The sequence below is a fragment of the Dipodomys merriami genome, unplaced genomic scaffold (assembly GCF_024711535.1).
Source record: "Dipodomys merriami isolate MVZ:Mamm:240054 unplaced genomic scaffold, mDipMer1.0.p SCAF_192, whole genome shotgun sequence".
Classification (NCBI taxonomy): Eukaryota; Metazoa; Chordata; class Mammalia; order Rodentia; family Heteromyidae; genus Dipodomys; species Dipodomys merriami.
Window position 1 is genome coordinate 1167261 of NW_027203293.1, and position 15811 is coordinate 1183071.

Here is a 15811-nt window from a genome sequence, read left to right on the forward strand (position 1 = left end):
TTCTTGACTTCTTCTTTCTGTCAAAAGAAACTCTCGTTATACTTGTATGGGAGCCAGGGTGACAGAGTGCTTCCCCAGATGAAGCTTTGGAGAATCATTTTTATATTCACCTGAAAAAGTTACATCCATATACAAACACTGAAAAATAAAGAACCTACACTGCAGATGGACTTTGGTCATGAAATGGAGACACCAGACAGAATTTAACCTTTATGACAGCTATGTAGTTTCTTGAGGTGAAGTGATTAAGCTTTCACATAAGAGGCATGATTACCTTTCTCAAGTCTGTAATTAGTCTGCCTAATAACAATAAATCCGTTGTATCGCACAGGACACACACACACACACACACACACACACACACACACACACACACACACACACACACACACACACACACACACACACACACACACACACACACACACACACACACACACACACACACACACACACCCTGTACAATATTTTCCTGTAATCTTCCATGGCAGTTCACTTACAGTTTCCACATGTTTGAGCTCTAGTTATGCACAAGCTCCTGCTTAAATTTCATCATTTATTTCAGAACAAAGCCCCCTTGTTTTTATTCAATCAGGGAGAATATATTTTTCTTTTCTGGATGCATGTTTTTAATCATTGGAAGATTTTGCTGAAGGAGAAAAAACAACATAAGAAATCATAGGTAGCATTTCCAAAGAGGGTCAGAGCACCAAACCTTCTATCTGAGCGTTCTCACTTCTCCAATAGCCTGTTAAGTCCATGGATCCTGGAAACATGCAAGTCCTGGCTCCTCCACTCAGTTTTATAATGTATGTCTTTTTCTATATCTGTAAAATGGGGGTGACAGCAGTAATACTCATCAGAAAGGTTGTTTTAAGATTAGACAAAAATGCCATGGGAAATAAAAAAGCACCAAGAGGCTGACCCCATGGTTATCACTGAATAAATGCCAGCTCTCTGCAGGGTTCTCATGTCTATTTTACCATTGAAAAAAACAAGTTTACAAAAGTTAAGTAACTTGCTCAGGGAAATCCAAAGCAGATGAGCCAGAGTCTATGACCTCAGGTAAATAATGTTACCTTAATACCTATGGAGCCCACTTCAGATATTCAGATAAACACTACTTACTGCAGGCTGTAAGTACCGATGAACACAAGATTGAAGTAGGAGACAGGGCAGAGAGATAAGCTTTCCAAGTAATTTTTATTTTCTTATTATTTAAAATTCTAAAAATAAACCCTAAGTATTACCTTAAAAGGTTAACAGAGAAATGCTATATAAATGCTCGAATAAACCTTATGAAATACTTCTAATTTCTTTTAAATCTCAAATAGTATCATACTATTCAACATAGTCCGTGTCCTACTTTTGTTTTGTTTGTTTTCACTTAATATTTTAGGATTAACCCATATCATTACATGGCAGACTTTTTTTCATTTTTTAAATGGTTGCAACCATATATATATATATATATAATATATATATAAATGGGAATGGAAACAATTATGACAGATATCTATTGAAGAACATTCTAGACATATAATTTACAGGTGAAAAATTATGTACATAAAAGCTTAATAAACGTATAGATACACATAATATATATGAGAGGTTCTGCTATTTTTTTACAGTTGTGTGACACTGGATAAGCTATCCTAAGTATTGTTATTAATTTCTATTTCTTTATAAAGTTTATATCAATAAAACTGACTGCTATGCTTATGTGGCCTAGACAACTAGCCCTGCCATTTCCTTAATCAAAGTTATTTCTTTTCATGGTTTGTAAAGCACAAAAGGAGCCAGAGGAGAAAACAGGCAGAAGGCAGTGGGTCACTAGCTTCTTTAAGGAATACTGTCATGTCATAGTGTCTTGACATCATGATGTGCTAATACCATACTCTGGTATTAAATACATGAACTGTTTATTCAGTGGTTTGCAGAATTTGTACTTCACTTATTCAGATAACATGTTGAATTGTGCTAAATATACAAAGCAGCATCACACTCCAAGTTATGACCCAGGTGTCAAAATAATAGATCACAACTTAAGTCCTCTGTCTTGCCTGTGTTATTTTCCTTTGCACTAGATTACCATTTTAAAGAATGAAGGAACATTTAGGTTTAGGGATATAATTATCATGTTTTCTAAAATCTTGATCCAGTTTAAGAAGAAATCTAGTCCTTTTCAATAACTTCATCACAAAGTTACTAAGCAGGAGCTAACACACAGATACTCAGCAACGCTACAGGCCTTTCCAAATGTCAGCACGTTCATTAAACCTATGGTTCCTAAAAGTTCTGGAAACCTGTCATATCCAATAGACTTTAAAAGGGTTTTGCAAAGAACTTATTGGCACTGATATGTATGGATTAGTAAATCATCTGCAGAAAACAGAAGTCTGGCAGGGGACTGTTTTCACTGAGCCCATGGTGGCTTTTTAACCACTCAGGATCCCTGGGGCCTTTGTGTACGTGGCAATGCTGGGCTACTCTGCCTTCCCAAGCTACATTGGGAAGAAGTGCTTAGAAGGCAAGGGTGACCTTAAAGTTATTAAATGTCACAATGAAACCTGGGGCAGGATTAGGAACTAGGTGAGGGAAGCCAAAAGAGGAACTTGGAAGAAGTCCTCACCTGCTTCGTGGTAGAAAGAAATATTAGAATCCCCATGTCCATTGTATATAAATGTCTAGGGCTAAGCCAGGTGCTTGTGGCTCATGCCTATAACCCCTGAGGATTGTGGATCAAAGCCAGCCCAAGCAGAAAAGTCCATGAGGCTCTTATCTCCAGTTAACCAGAAAAAAAAAAAAAAGGAGCAAAAAGCTGGCTCAAGTAGAGTCAGCCTCCAGTGGACAAAGTCAAGAAAGTGATGAGACCCTGAATTCAAGGCCCTGCACTGGGGCTGGAATGATGGTCTCTCTCCCAAGCAAACGTGCCTCGCCCATTTCATGTGAAAAGTGAAATCAGGAAAAAGCAAATCTAACGGAAGAAAGGAAATGAGTCAGGGCCATTGGCAATCTTTAGCAATAAGTGATTCCTAGGAATTCCTCTAGACATTGGATGGGGTGTGGGGTGTAAGCTGCCCTTTGACTCCAGAGCCCTTTGTCCAAGTGTGACAAATGCCAGCAAAGGGGGAATATGCTTCAGCCCCCATCTTCAGGGTCAGGCCTCAGGGAATAATGTGAATTCTTTCTGACAGACAAGCAGAATGTTCTATTGTTCATGCTTCAAAGCATTTTGCAGGGCTTAATGAATTGATCCTCATACCACCACTACTGGGAAAGAGATCTTTGGGGTTATTATGATTATTTCACATGTGTAGCTGAGAAATTAGCACACAGCTGGTCAGAACCAGAGAATTTTTACATAGGAGGACCTTAGGGACAGCAATCTGATTAGAGGTGGTAAGGTGGACAGTGACAGAAAGGTTTGGAAGCTGTATTTGCACAGTGTTTTTATAAAATTCAGAAATCTCTCCCCTGTTGGGACTTTCTGGGCACAACCATCATTGCACCTCAGAATGTGACTTTGCAAAGAGAAGGGGGTAGTTCTCAAGTACCGTCTTCAGCATAGGGTAAGGGATCTAGTTGCTTGGATCCTCACTCCTTTGCAATAATTCCCTATCGAGTGAGGCACAGTGGCTTGTGCCTGTAATCATAGCTATTTGTGAGGCTGAGATCTGAGGATCGAGATTCAAGGGCAATTTGGGCAGAAAAGTCAGTAAGACTCTTAAGTTAACCAACAAAAATAAAATCTAGAAATGGAGCTGTGGCTCAAGTGGTTAGAGCACCAGACTTAAGTGAAAAAGCAAAGGGGCAGTGAGTTCCCAGGCTGAGTTTAAGCCTTAGTGTGGACGTGCGTGTGCACACACACACTCACACACACACACACACACACACACACACACGCACACACCACACACACATACCCCCCTGTCCTTCACAAACTCATAAGATCTTGGGCTTGAAAAGAACCTTGGAGATTGTTCAGTTCAGTTCCCCATTCAAGCGGATGCAAAGACACCATTAGAATACAGAAAATCCTATCATGGCAGTTGCTTGGTAACAGAAGAGATTGATGACTTTCATATGAAATAACTGTGCTTGCTGAACTTGTGAATATAGGAGGGGAGAGCTTATTTCTCTATTGCTCTATCTTTTTGAGAATATAGAGGATACATTGTGAAAATAAATTTTTCCATTTTAGCATAGCTAATTATATTCTTCTAGTAAAAGTCATAAACAGAGTTTGGCAGCAAAAGGAACAAAGTATATAGAGAAAAGCCTGTAACTTATTTAATTGTTCTTGTTTTTCTCCTTGGTTTGAAGAAGCAAAAATAGAGTAAGAGGTAGATCACCAGCACTTGTATTATTTACAGGTAATGATAGCACTGCCAGATTGATAACAAACAGTCCCAATTTTCTATACTAGCCTGGCTCACCAGGAAACCTCTCATGTCTGGTTCTACCTCAACTCCCCCTGGTCCTTCAGCACTTGGGGGTTCCTCTTGAGTTTATTTCTTCATCATAATAGACATTCTGAGAATACTGGGATTATGAACTCTTGGTTCATATTTACCTGATCTGATTTCCCTTTCTCTGGTTATGGTCCCTGAAATGCTGAAACTTCAAAGGATTTAGCAGATGTTTCAAAGGCACAGACATTCAGGCACATAGCCTTCTGACTGTCCTGTGTTAAGGATGGAAATGCCTAAATGCAGGCTCAACGTCTTGACTTTGTGCTTTAGAAATGACCTTTCTACTAGTAGAAAGGGAAGAATCGACTTACAAATAACACATCTGTGGTTTTTATCAGTCTGAACACCAGGCCCTAATGGTCCATCTATAGATGGTCACAATCCTTTTTTTTTTTTTTTTTTTTTTTTTAAGGCTCTGGTTGCTCTGGTGCTCATGTCTCAGTGGGGGCTGAGAAACAAGGTCCATAAGATCTATCTGTCTCTGTTTTCTTCTGATGGCTAAGACTGCCAGTGTGACAGCTGGTTTATCTTCCCCAGAATTCATACTTTCTTCTGCTTCTCTATTCTTCCTAAGAGGCTCATACCTGGGAAGTCCATGGGAACCATTTCCTGAGAGGCTGTGTGACATTGTAGCTTGTGTTCTAGTTTAATCCAGCTTTTCTGCTCTTCTCCATCAAAAGTCAGAGAGAAGATGTCAAGTCATGATGACTTTTTTGTTGTTGGTAGTCATGGGGCTTGAACTCAGAACGCCAGTGCTGTCCCTGAACTTTTTTGCTCAAGGCTAGTGGTCTACAACTTTGAGCCACATCACCACCCACTTCCAGTTTTCTGGTGTTTAATTGGAGATAAGAGTCTCACAGACTTTAGCTGGGCTGGCTTCAAACTGTGACCCTCAGGTCTCAGCCTCCTGAGTAGCTAGGATTACAGGCTTGAGCCACCAGTGCCCTGCTCATGATTACTATTACATCATTCTTTCTCGGTTTCTCTCCTGCTCTCTGGGTTATCTTTTTTTTCCTGTTTTGCACCAACCCACAGTCTAATCAGTACCCAACAGAGCTTTATTACACACTCGCCTTTCTCAGTGATGACTTAATGAAAAGGGGCCTTAACTCCTGTTCTTGTTTTCCCCCATCCATCCTTTGACTTCAACTCCACCCCAGTGTGAACTGACTCTGATAATGGTACAGTTTGGTTGCTCCATCTCTGGCCCATTGAGATATGGAAACAATTGGCTCATCTGACACTTATTTCCATAGCTGAACTTGTCTTAATCAAATTGTAATCTCTCCTGCACATCATTGGCTGTTTATTTTCTCAACTTGAAATGTGCCTCCACCTCACTTCTGCCCACCCCCTTCACTAGCCTCTGTGTGTGTGTGTGTGTGTGTGTGTGTGTTTGTACTACTTTATGTGGGTGGCTGCCAATATAAAAGAAAGAAAATGACCAGTTAGGTCTCTGACTAGTGTAGAAAGTGTGGGAAAGAGGAGGCCAAGGAGAGAAAGAAAAGCCCCCTTGGAAACTTTTAGATGAATAAGGCCTTGCTAGCCAAAGAACTAGGATGGGTGTTTGCAAAGCTGATGGTCTAAATATGGTCTCACATTCATTACTACCCCCCTCTCTCCAATGTCTACTAATTCTTTAGTAGCCTTTTCCTTATAATTCATTTTCCTTCCAGAAAATTTTCATTTTATTTTACTGCAAATGGCCAAAAGTATTTTTCATAGTAAAATATATACGACATAAAAATTAACCACTTTAAGGTGCATACTTTGGGACATCCACATGAATACATGGGTTGTATTCAGTGTTGTGTAACTATTACCCCTATTCATAGAACTTCCCTTCCCAAACAGAAATCTTGCACCTTAAAACAAACCTCTCATTATTCTATTTCCATTTTATTTCTCTGCCAATTTGGCTATTGGAAGTACTGAAATTTTCAAAACAATTTTATGTGTTATGGTACTGACAGAAGGGATTTCAATTGTTTTCTTCCATCTTGGCTAGAAATTATCAAGATAAATGTGATAAGATGTTAAAATAAATAGAAGAACAAGAGTACATAATTCTTGATAGAATACTTACAGCTTAGAGGATATAGCATGCCAACCTAATGATCACATAAGTAAATGACAACTGTACTTCTGCATTCTATCCCACATTCAGTCCAAAGAAGGACACATGGTATATATGTTCAGGGTCCTGAAAGTTATGACAAAAGTTTCAGAGCAGGAAATATTGAGAGTCGTGTCTGTAAAGAGCACCCATTTGTTGGTGCTGTTAAGCCCCAGTAAACAACAGCAACAATAATTAGGGTCTCCAACTGAGTCTAGTGATAAGTGGCTTCAAATCCAATCCAATGTATTTCCTGCTGACTTGGTTTCAGTAATTCTTTTAGAAGAAAGGAAGTTTCATCCCATTGAACCTTTTCCATTGAGCCTAAAGATCACATCCTGTCAGTGACTTAGACAGGGAGAATGGTGGGTGGAATAGCATCAAGGATGACTATGTGAACATAAACATTGCAACTAAGAACTCAGACTGTCATTCACCAACTGAAGTAGAGTTGAAGGGCAGTAAAGAGAGAACCGTATACGCTCTATTTAAGACATAGAAATGTAAGTGATAATAGTATCTGCATTAAAAGAGGTTCAGGCTAGAAAAGAAAAAAACAGAACAAAATGTAAAACTGAGAATGAGACTAGAATTTATTCACGTGTGTTAATAGTGGCTCCTGCCACTGGTCACCCTTCAGAGAAAGCATTGCTAGGCTCAGTGGTACAGATGAGAGTATAAAGACCTTCTGATGTCACACAGCATCAAAGCATGTACCTACCACGTTGGTAGGTTTAAGACAGTGTTCTTTCCATTCTATCACAGCTACCCCTAAAGGTCAAGACCTCTTCTTTGGGCTGCATGGAAAGGAAAGAGGGCATTCCCTCAGGTGCTGAAGAGAAAGGAAGGGGAGGAGAATGTAAAGAATGAAAAAAATCAGGAGGAAAAAAGTCCAGAGAGTCAAAAACCATATATTCTTTCTTCTTACAGCAATCTCATTCAGCCATGATTGGGTAAGCATTGTGAACTTTGATGTTTTGATGAATATTTGCCAAAGGACTGGCACAAGGTAAATATTGAGGAGAAAATGCTTTTCCTTGATGAGTTTATTATCTTCTTGGTGAATAAGCAGACTTTGAATAAATAAGAATTTTCCAAGCAATGGAAAATCTCTGTTGGATGATCAACTCAGAAAAAAACCTGCCCGACTTATTATTATTGTCATTATCATCATCATCATTATTTTATTATTATTGTAATTATCTTTAAGTAGTTGTATAAAGGGGTTTCAAAAATTTAAAACTATAAAAAGAAAAGAACTGCAAAAGCTGGGCACTGTAATCCTAGCTACTCAGGAGGCTAAGATCTGAGGGTCATGGGTCAGAGCCAGCCTGCACAGGAAAGTCCGAGAGACTCTTATCTCCAATTAACCACCAGAAAACTTGAAGTGGTGTTGTGGCTCAAAGTGGTAAAGCACTGGCCTTGAACAAAAAGAGATCAGGGACAGCTGGGAGCCGACGGCTCACGCCTGTAATCCTAACTACTCAGGAAGCTGAGGTCTGAGGATCACGGTTCAAAGCCAGCCCGGGCAGGAAACTCTGTGAGACTCTTATCTCCGATAAACCACTAGAAAATCAGAAGTGGTGCTGTGGCTTAAGTGGTAGAGCACTCGCCTTGAGCTGAAGAGCACAAGGACAGCGCCCAAGCCCAGAGTTCAAGCCCCACGACTGACCAAAAAAAGTAAAAAGAGATAAGGACAGTGCCCCCCCTCACAAACAACAACAACAACAACAAACAACAAATGATTTTTTAAAAAAACCTGTAGAATTTCAGAGAAGGCAAATTATATATGTTCCGTTGTCCAAAAAAACACTTCAGGAGAAATGATATCAGATATCATTGCTCAGTATGTCAGAACCAAGCAGAATAAAGAGAAATGGATCAATTAACTGAGTACATGAAAATAGAATTATTTCAAGAACTACCAAACATTCATAAGGATTCCAGTTTCCCAAATCTTCAGCCGCATTCTTAAAAATTCAGGTCAAATTAAACTCATATCCTGAATGTCCACTTATTAGTTGGGTGGTCACAATCAAGATTATTTATATTTTCTAAATCTCAATGTTATCATTGTAAAACCAGTTTAATAGTACTTAATCTTCTTAAGTAGAATTATGTAACAACAATATAACATTTGGTGCACAATAGGTTTTTCAATAAAAACTACTCATAATTATTAGCCAACTCTTCTAGCCGAAGACCTCAATGGAATAAAATGTTATCTTTGTTAAATGTTATCTTTGTATGTCAGTCTGGCATGTGAAAATAATAGATGAATGGCCAGTAACAGATGAAAACAAGTTTCTTAAATGTTGAAATCATTTGAGGAACTCTGTCAATCTTAGTTCTTTTGGTTTGAAAATAAAAAAAAAAAACAGATCTATTTTTGATTCTGTAGATCCTAATCCTATCCAAACTACTTTTAAAAAGCTGTCACATAACAAACTTGACACATGATTGTGACCACATTTTCTAGGAGCTCTTCCCATTTTGATGTGTTCACAGATTGTGTTACTAGTGAGTTAGGCAGAATGGAAAATAAGATATCAAGTTGACATCTTGGACAGATGAAAATACAGAGTCGTCAGGCAGGGACATTTCATTCACTCAGAGGTATAAGGAAGGATACTATAAACTAAGCAATAATTTCATCAGAATATGCCAGAAGACACAGGATATTATGAAAGTAAATGGACTGGTTGTCAGAAAGAAAAAAGAAGAGTAATTCAGAGCTGTTGCTTATGAAATAGGTTGAAGGGTGATCTGGAAAGGCAAGAATACTAATAAAATATTTGGCACACAAGTCTATCATTACAGGTCACAGAATAAAATCTTTGGTTTTTGTCTTGACTATTCTTGGAGTAGACTGAAAAGTTAGCATGAGAATTTGAACATCTGGGTCTGCCAGCTATATAATCCCAACAAACCACTTACTTTTAGGTCTCATTCATATGAAATGTAATATGAAAATATTTATTCTGTAAACTATGAGGTTGTTATAACCACATTGAATAAAATAGATAAATGATCTTTGAAGAATATAAGGAATAATATATATTATTATTATATATGTTTCCTGGAATTTATAGTTTCTCTATTTTATTTCCTTTTTTAATTTTTCATTGTTTCCTCCCTCCCTTCCTTCCTTCCTTCCTCCCTCTTTCCCTCTTCCTCCTCTTCTCCCTCTTCTTCCCTTTTTCCCCCTCCCTCTGTCTCTCCCCCTTTCCTCCTTCCCTCCCTCCCTTCCTTCCTTCCTTGCTTGCTTCCTTCTGCCCTCCTTCCCCATTCCCTTCTTCTTTTACTCTCTCCTCCCTCTTTCTCTCTCTCCCCTCCTTTCCTCTGTCTCTTACCCTTTCCTCTTTCTCTCTTTTAACAGTCTTGCTATGTAGTCCAGGCTGGTCTCCAGCTTGTAATCTTCTTACCTCTGCCTCCTGAGTCTAAGATTACAAGCATATACCACCATGCCATCTACATTCATTTTATGTTTCAAAAATTGTCCAAGCTTTTACTTATTTGTTGAAAATGCTTAGCAAATACTTGTGTTGTTTTGTAAGAAACTAGATATGAAGATGTGCTTGGGCTTGCTCATAGATGTTATCATGCACTTGATTCTTTCTTCAAAAATGTTGATCTCTTCCCAGTCCTACAGGAGAACTGTAGAACCTGAAGACACAGTGATTGCTATTAGAGATATTGCCTATTTCATACCAAGCCTTACATTGTGGAGAAATTCCATTTATCTTTTCCCTAGAGAGATTAGAATACCTGATTAGAATGAAGTAAGTTCTTATGAGCACTTTTCTTAGGGTTGGCAGTATAGACCTATCTTGCTGTACACAGAGCAAATATTTGATACTGAAAAAGTCAGGAACTACTATAACTAATAGGCTCTAAACTGCAGTAATTATTACACATGTGATTACGTTAGGCAGTATAGGAAATGAGGAACTCCCATCAGTTATAATTTTATAGTATTTTTATGAGCAGGTCTGATTTTTTTTTCAAATGGAAGAAGCTTTGTGACTTAGAGTTGATGAAATATACTCATGTTTACACATGTCTACTGTGCCTGGCAATGAATAAGGTCACAATTCATTTATTTAGAGCTCAGAACACATCCATGAGAATGAAATTATTTTCCATATTTTATGAATAAGGAGAATAAAATGCAGATAACTTAAATTGCCAAATGATTTAAAGCTAGTAAAAAAAAAAATCCTGGAATTTAAGTCCAGAACTCCAAAGCTTATTGTGCTATGTTGTTTTATTGTGTATTGATCTATCAGGAATTTAAACCCTTTGCCCAGTTAAAAGTTAAACGAGAGTTGGGCTGACAAGTTCTATATCCTGGTTAAACTTTACTCCATGTTAAGTCACGTGTTATACCTTAATATTGCAGAAGAAGTGACCCTATAATTACTAGAGCAAAGATATTAGGTTGCTCAGGCAGAACCCTGCTGAAAAATAGACTGTATTTAATGCCTTCATTAGAAAGAGGGACTTGCCCCAGGGTCAGAAGATGGTAAGATGGCACCACCATAGTGAAGAGCAGACAGCCTTTTCACTATAGACAAAACTTGGCAAGTACAGAAGCAACATGGAATGTCAGCAGATGTTCTGTGTCCAATTGCCAGAAGGAATGAACATACATGTGCTGTCCTGTTTGCTTCAGTGAAGGTTCAAGTTCTTTTTATCTCCTTCCTTATTTCCTCCTCTTTTAAATTTCCCTAGGGTCACTGCCACCATGCACTTCTTTCCATTCTTCAATTTTTGCTTTTTCTAACATGGCATATCATAGTCATGTATTTAAAAAACATTTGCATATTAATCATTCCCTTTTTTAGGGGGGGGGGTCTGGTCGTGGGGCCTGAACTCTGGGCCTGGGCGCTGTCCCTCAGCTCTTCAGCTCAAGGCTAGTGCTCTACCACTTGAGCCACAGTGCCACTTCCAGCTTTTTTTCTTTTTTTGCTTATGTGGTGCTGAGGAATCGAACCCAGGGCCTCAGGCATTCAAGGCAAGTGCTCTACCACCTTCCCAGCCCTAATCATTCCCTTTTTATTCAAGTCAAAGAAGGTTTATAAAATGCCACAGTGATGACTTACAATAATGCAATTAATTCATTCAACGTAGGTGTTGTGTTTCCTCCAATGAAGATGGCCCAAATTCTGTTAATTCTCCTGATTTGGCTATGATATAGAATGTTATAGCAAGTCTACTTGTACATATCTCCTTGTGCACAAGGCTATTTCTTCCAGGAAATGCTATAACTGGGCCATAGACCACATGCACTTTCAATTTACCAAATGTTTTCTAGTATCTTGAATTCTATTGGTCATGTATAAAAATTTCTTACTCTCCCCACATCTTTGACAATACTTTGGTGTTGTTGAACTTTTCATCTTTCCCCAAGTGGATGGATAGATGGTTCCTCTGTTGATTTAGTTCACTGCTGACACCTTTTTTTTTTTTTTCTTTCCTTCCAGCATGGCTTAGGGCTCATTGGAAAGTGGGCTATGCTCACTGCACCCACTCCCAGCCTCCCAGAAGTGGTAACTGCCATTCATCCTCTGTCTTAAATTTAGTGTCCCAAGTAGGCAGGCAGAGTGGGGGCAGGCCAGGATGTGCCCCGCCCCCTCCCACATGTGTGAGGTGTGTCATGATCCTCTGATGACTGCCTCTTTGCCCACATCCTGTTAATTTCTGCAGGACAGCCAAGCCATCACAAATATTGACCCCAATTTTCCTAAGTGTAGGCTTCTCTTTGTTTATTGGCTGGGCAATTTGAAAGTCTTCTGAGCGAGCATACAGAGCTGAAAGTGCCTGCAACCATAAACCAAAAAAAGGAAATACTCCTTTTTTTCCTGGTAGGAGTAACACCTCACTCCTAGGAATGAATCCCATGCCAAGTGCACATGGTAGTAATAGCTTGTTGACAAGTTTCTCCCTGGACCACTCTCCTTTAGCTCTTCCAGCTTTTCCAGTTGTGTGGTGAAGGACTTGAGATTTGGATGTAGATTGCTGATGTCAACTCCACCTCTTCAGAAGGAGTGGATCTCCAGTTATCTCATCTGTGAAATGGGGATCACAATAACACCTGCTCTATAGGATAGTTAGGCTTAGGGGAGGTGATGCAGACACACAGTAAGAGCTCATTAAATGTCAGCTATCTGTGCTAGTAATGATCTGATTTATGTGTGGGATCATAGGTCATGGTAAATGATGCAAGAACCACAGGATTTACATTGTTTTCCACCTTTAGTCCACTATGTAATGTGCCATTTGCAATTTTATCTTATAGAGAGATTATTAACTGATGGTCCATGAAATGTGTTTTATTTTATTAGAAAAGTAATTATGATTATTAGTTACTATTAACTTGGGAACTCTCAAGTAAATATCTTAATTTCATGCTTAAAAAGATGTTTCTGCAGCCTTGCATCAGATGCTTATATATTGATCATAACCCTCCAAAAACTCCCCTCCCCCTTGGTAACTGCCAGTGCTTGTGGCTCCTTCCTAGTGGTGACACTTCATTATCTGAATTTGTCCATGCGTGTAGCCTGCAGGGACAGAGGAAGAGAGAAAAAGGGAGGAAAACTAAACTAATATTTGGTGTCAGTGCTATGCCAGACAATTTTGTTGTACACATCATACACACTGTTTTATTTCATCTTCATAATAGCTGTGAGGAAAATATTATCTTTGTTATTTATTTATTTATTTTGGTGCCAGTTCTAGGGCTTAGGTGCTGTCCCTGAGCTATTTTGCCCAAGGCTAGCACTCTACCACTTGAACCACAACTCCACTTGCAACTTTGTCTTTTTGTTGTTTGTGGGACTTGAACTCTGGGCCTAGGCAATGTATCTAAGTTCTTCAGCTCGAAGTGAATGCTCTACCACTTGTGCTATAGCACCACTTCCGGTTTTCTAGTGGTTAATTGGAGATAAGAGTCTCATGGACTTTCCTGCCCTGGTTGGCTTTGAACCACTAGCTTCAGATCTCAGCCTCCTGAGTAGCTAGGATTACAGGCATGAGCCACTAGCGCCTGGTCTTTCCAACTTTTTGATAGTTAACTGAGTTAGGTTGAGTCTCACAGCCTTTCCTGCATGGCCTGGCTTCAAATCTCAATCTCAGCCTCCTGAGTGGCTAGAATTACAGGCTTAAACTACCAGCACCTGTTTCTATTATCCTTTCTTTAGAGACGGTAGAACAAAGGTGGTGACTTGAGTAACTCACCCAAGGTTACACTGCTATGAAAATAGATGTACATAACATGTACCTCATTTTTTCCTCATGCCTCTGAGATGTTGGTGATATTACTGTTCAGGGTCCATCTGTGTTGTGGCAGTTGTTGCTGATTTTCAGGTCTCCTACGGGGAAGAAAAAGGTAAACAGGTATAAAACCAATGCCTTGGGGGCTGGGGGGTTAGCTCAGCAGAAGAGCGCCTGCTTGGTGAATGCAAGACCCTGAGTTTGGTCCTCAGCTCTGGGAAAAAACCAAACAAAAAAAAACCCCAATGCTTTGAGGCATTGGTTAGTACATACTGCTTGGAACGACCTTCCCTCGTGGCGACCCTCTTCTGCTTGTCATGGTGTTTATTCCTGAAAGGACTGGTAATCATCCCCAAGTGAGCTGTGTAACTAACTCTTCTGGGATGGCTTTAAGTTTGGCTAAGTCCCAATATGCTACAAGGCAAGGTTTTGAACTGAAAGAGGTAGGTCTCTTACCTGTCTGGCCATGACTTCTCAGCATAGTTGTGGAAGGACAGAGAAAATGTCAACCAGACAGTTGGAGCAAGGGGAAACAGGATGTGTTCCATCCTGAAGGTAATTACATGGCTGGTGTGGTGAAGTCAATGGTAATGAGGCACATGAAGTCACACAACACATGTGCCTCGGATTGGCTGAGGAATATTTCTCTTACCTGAATAAATATTTTGCAACAGTTACCTGGGTGAAAACCAACTTCCTGTAAAAGGGTTGATTAAAACCAAACAAAACAAAGGTTCTTGTGGGCTTGAGTGCTCTGTACTATATAATTATTTCCTAACTAATGATACCAACTCCACTTAATGTAAAGGGAGGTGGGGGTGGGGCCAGGAACAATTCTCACTGGCTAAGCAATGCTCTGGAGTACATAGCTATTGCCTCATAGCTTCAAAGGCGAGAACTACTCGTTCCTTTTATTCTTCAAACAGAATTTTCAGCCACTGAAACTTCCTTAAGTTGTTTTTTTCTTAAAGCATCATTTAATTTAACACTCACAATTCAGCTAAAAGCTCTTGTTTGACCTTAGAAGCTAGAGGGGTTTACTACTGAGATCCTTGGTTTGTGACTTGAGGTTTTGTTTTTCTCTCTAAAAATGAAAACAGACTGATTTTTTACTTGATGTCATGAGAACCAAACAATATTAGGTCCAATCTGGGAAACAAACATGTACTGAGTGTTGATTATGAGCTGAGAGGCACAATGACACATAATGGGGGGGGGGGCTGGGGAGGTGAGGAAGATCCTTGAGTCTTTGTCATTCTCAGTTTCCTGGAGACAGAGGCTTCCATAGGTGCTCTGTTCCCTGACTGCTGGGGCAGAAGACTGTACTGTAACAGAGGCCTAGGGGAGGCCATATCCAACTGAAGAGGCAGGGTTAGTAGGTACGTGCCGTGTGCTGACTCTGGAAGGTGCATATTGGCTCATCCAAAACCAAGTGGATGGCAAGGTATGTGGGGGTTGTAGAAAGACAAGTGCATGTGATTCAGCATGGAGATCACTCCCCCAGCCTTTGTGTATAACCAAATGGTGGGAAGAAGGAGGAGAAGGCAGAGGGATCTAGGAAATGTGGAATGCAGAATGGAGCAGGGCAGTGGGGGCACCGACTGCAAGGTGAGAACACCTGTTGCCTGTAGGCTAGAGGTGAAGGGCCGATCCCTGAAGGAAAAGATATTGGCAAATGTTACAACACATGTATGACCCGGGTCATGGTGAAACAGTCAACAGCTAGTCTGCTCCAAGGTCTCTTCTTGTGTGCAATCTTAAGCCTACGTTAAGTGATTTCTCACCACCTTCCAAGTGTTCTTTCAGTCATATCTCTAGGCTCAGCCTTGATCTCCTCCTCATTCCTGTGTATGCACAGGACCTCACCATTCTCATTTGCAGCATGGCTTGTTCCTGGGGGGCCCCCAACTCTAGATTCTAGGCCCTGGCTATGGAAGGCCTGCAT

The 15811-nt window shown here is 39.9% G+C and overlaps 1 long non-coding RNA gene across 1 annotated transcript; it reads right to left on the reverse strand.

Annotated features, from left to right (window-relative positions):
• Positions 1-721: 721 nt before the first annotated feature.
• LOC138831314 (uncharacterized) lies at positions 722-14420 on the reverse strand. The gene is made up of 3 exons (XR_011373234.1): positions 14323-14420; positions 13874-13964; positions 722-827 (listed from the first exon to the last, which is right to left on the reverse strand). It is a non-coding gene; the product is annotated as an uncharacterized lncRNA (long non-coding RNA).
• Between the last annotated feature and the right edge of the window lie 1391 nt (positions 14421-15811).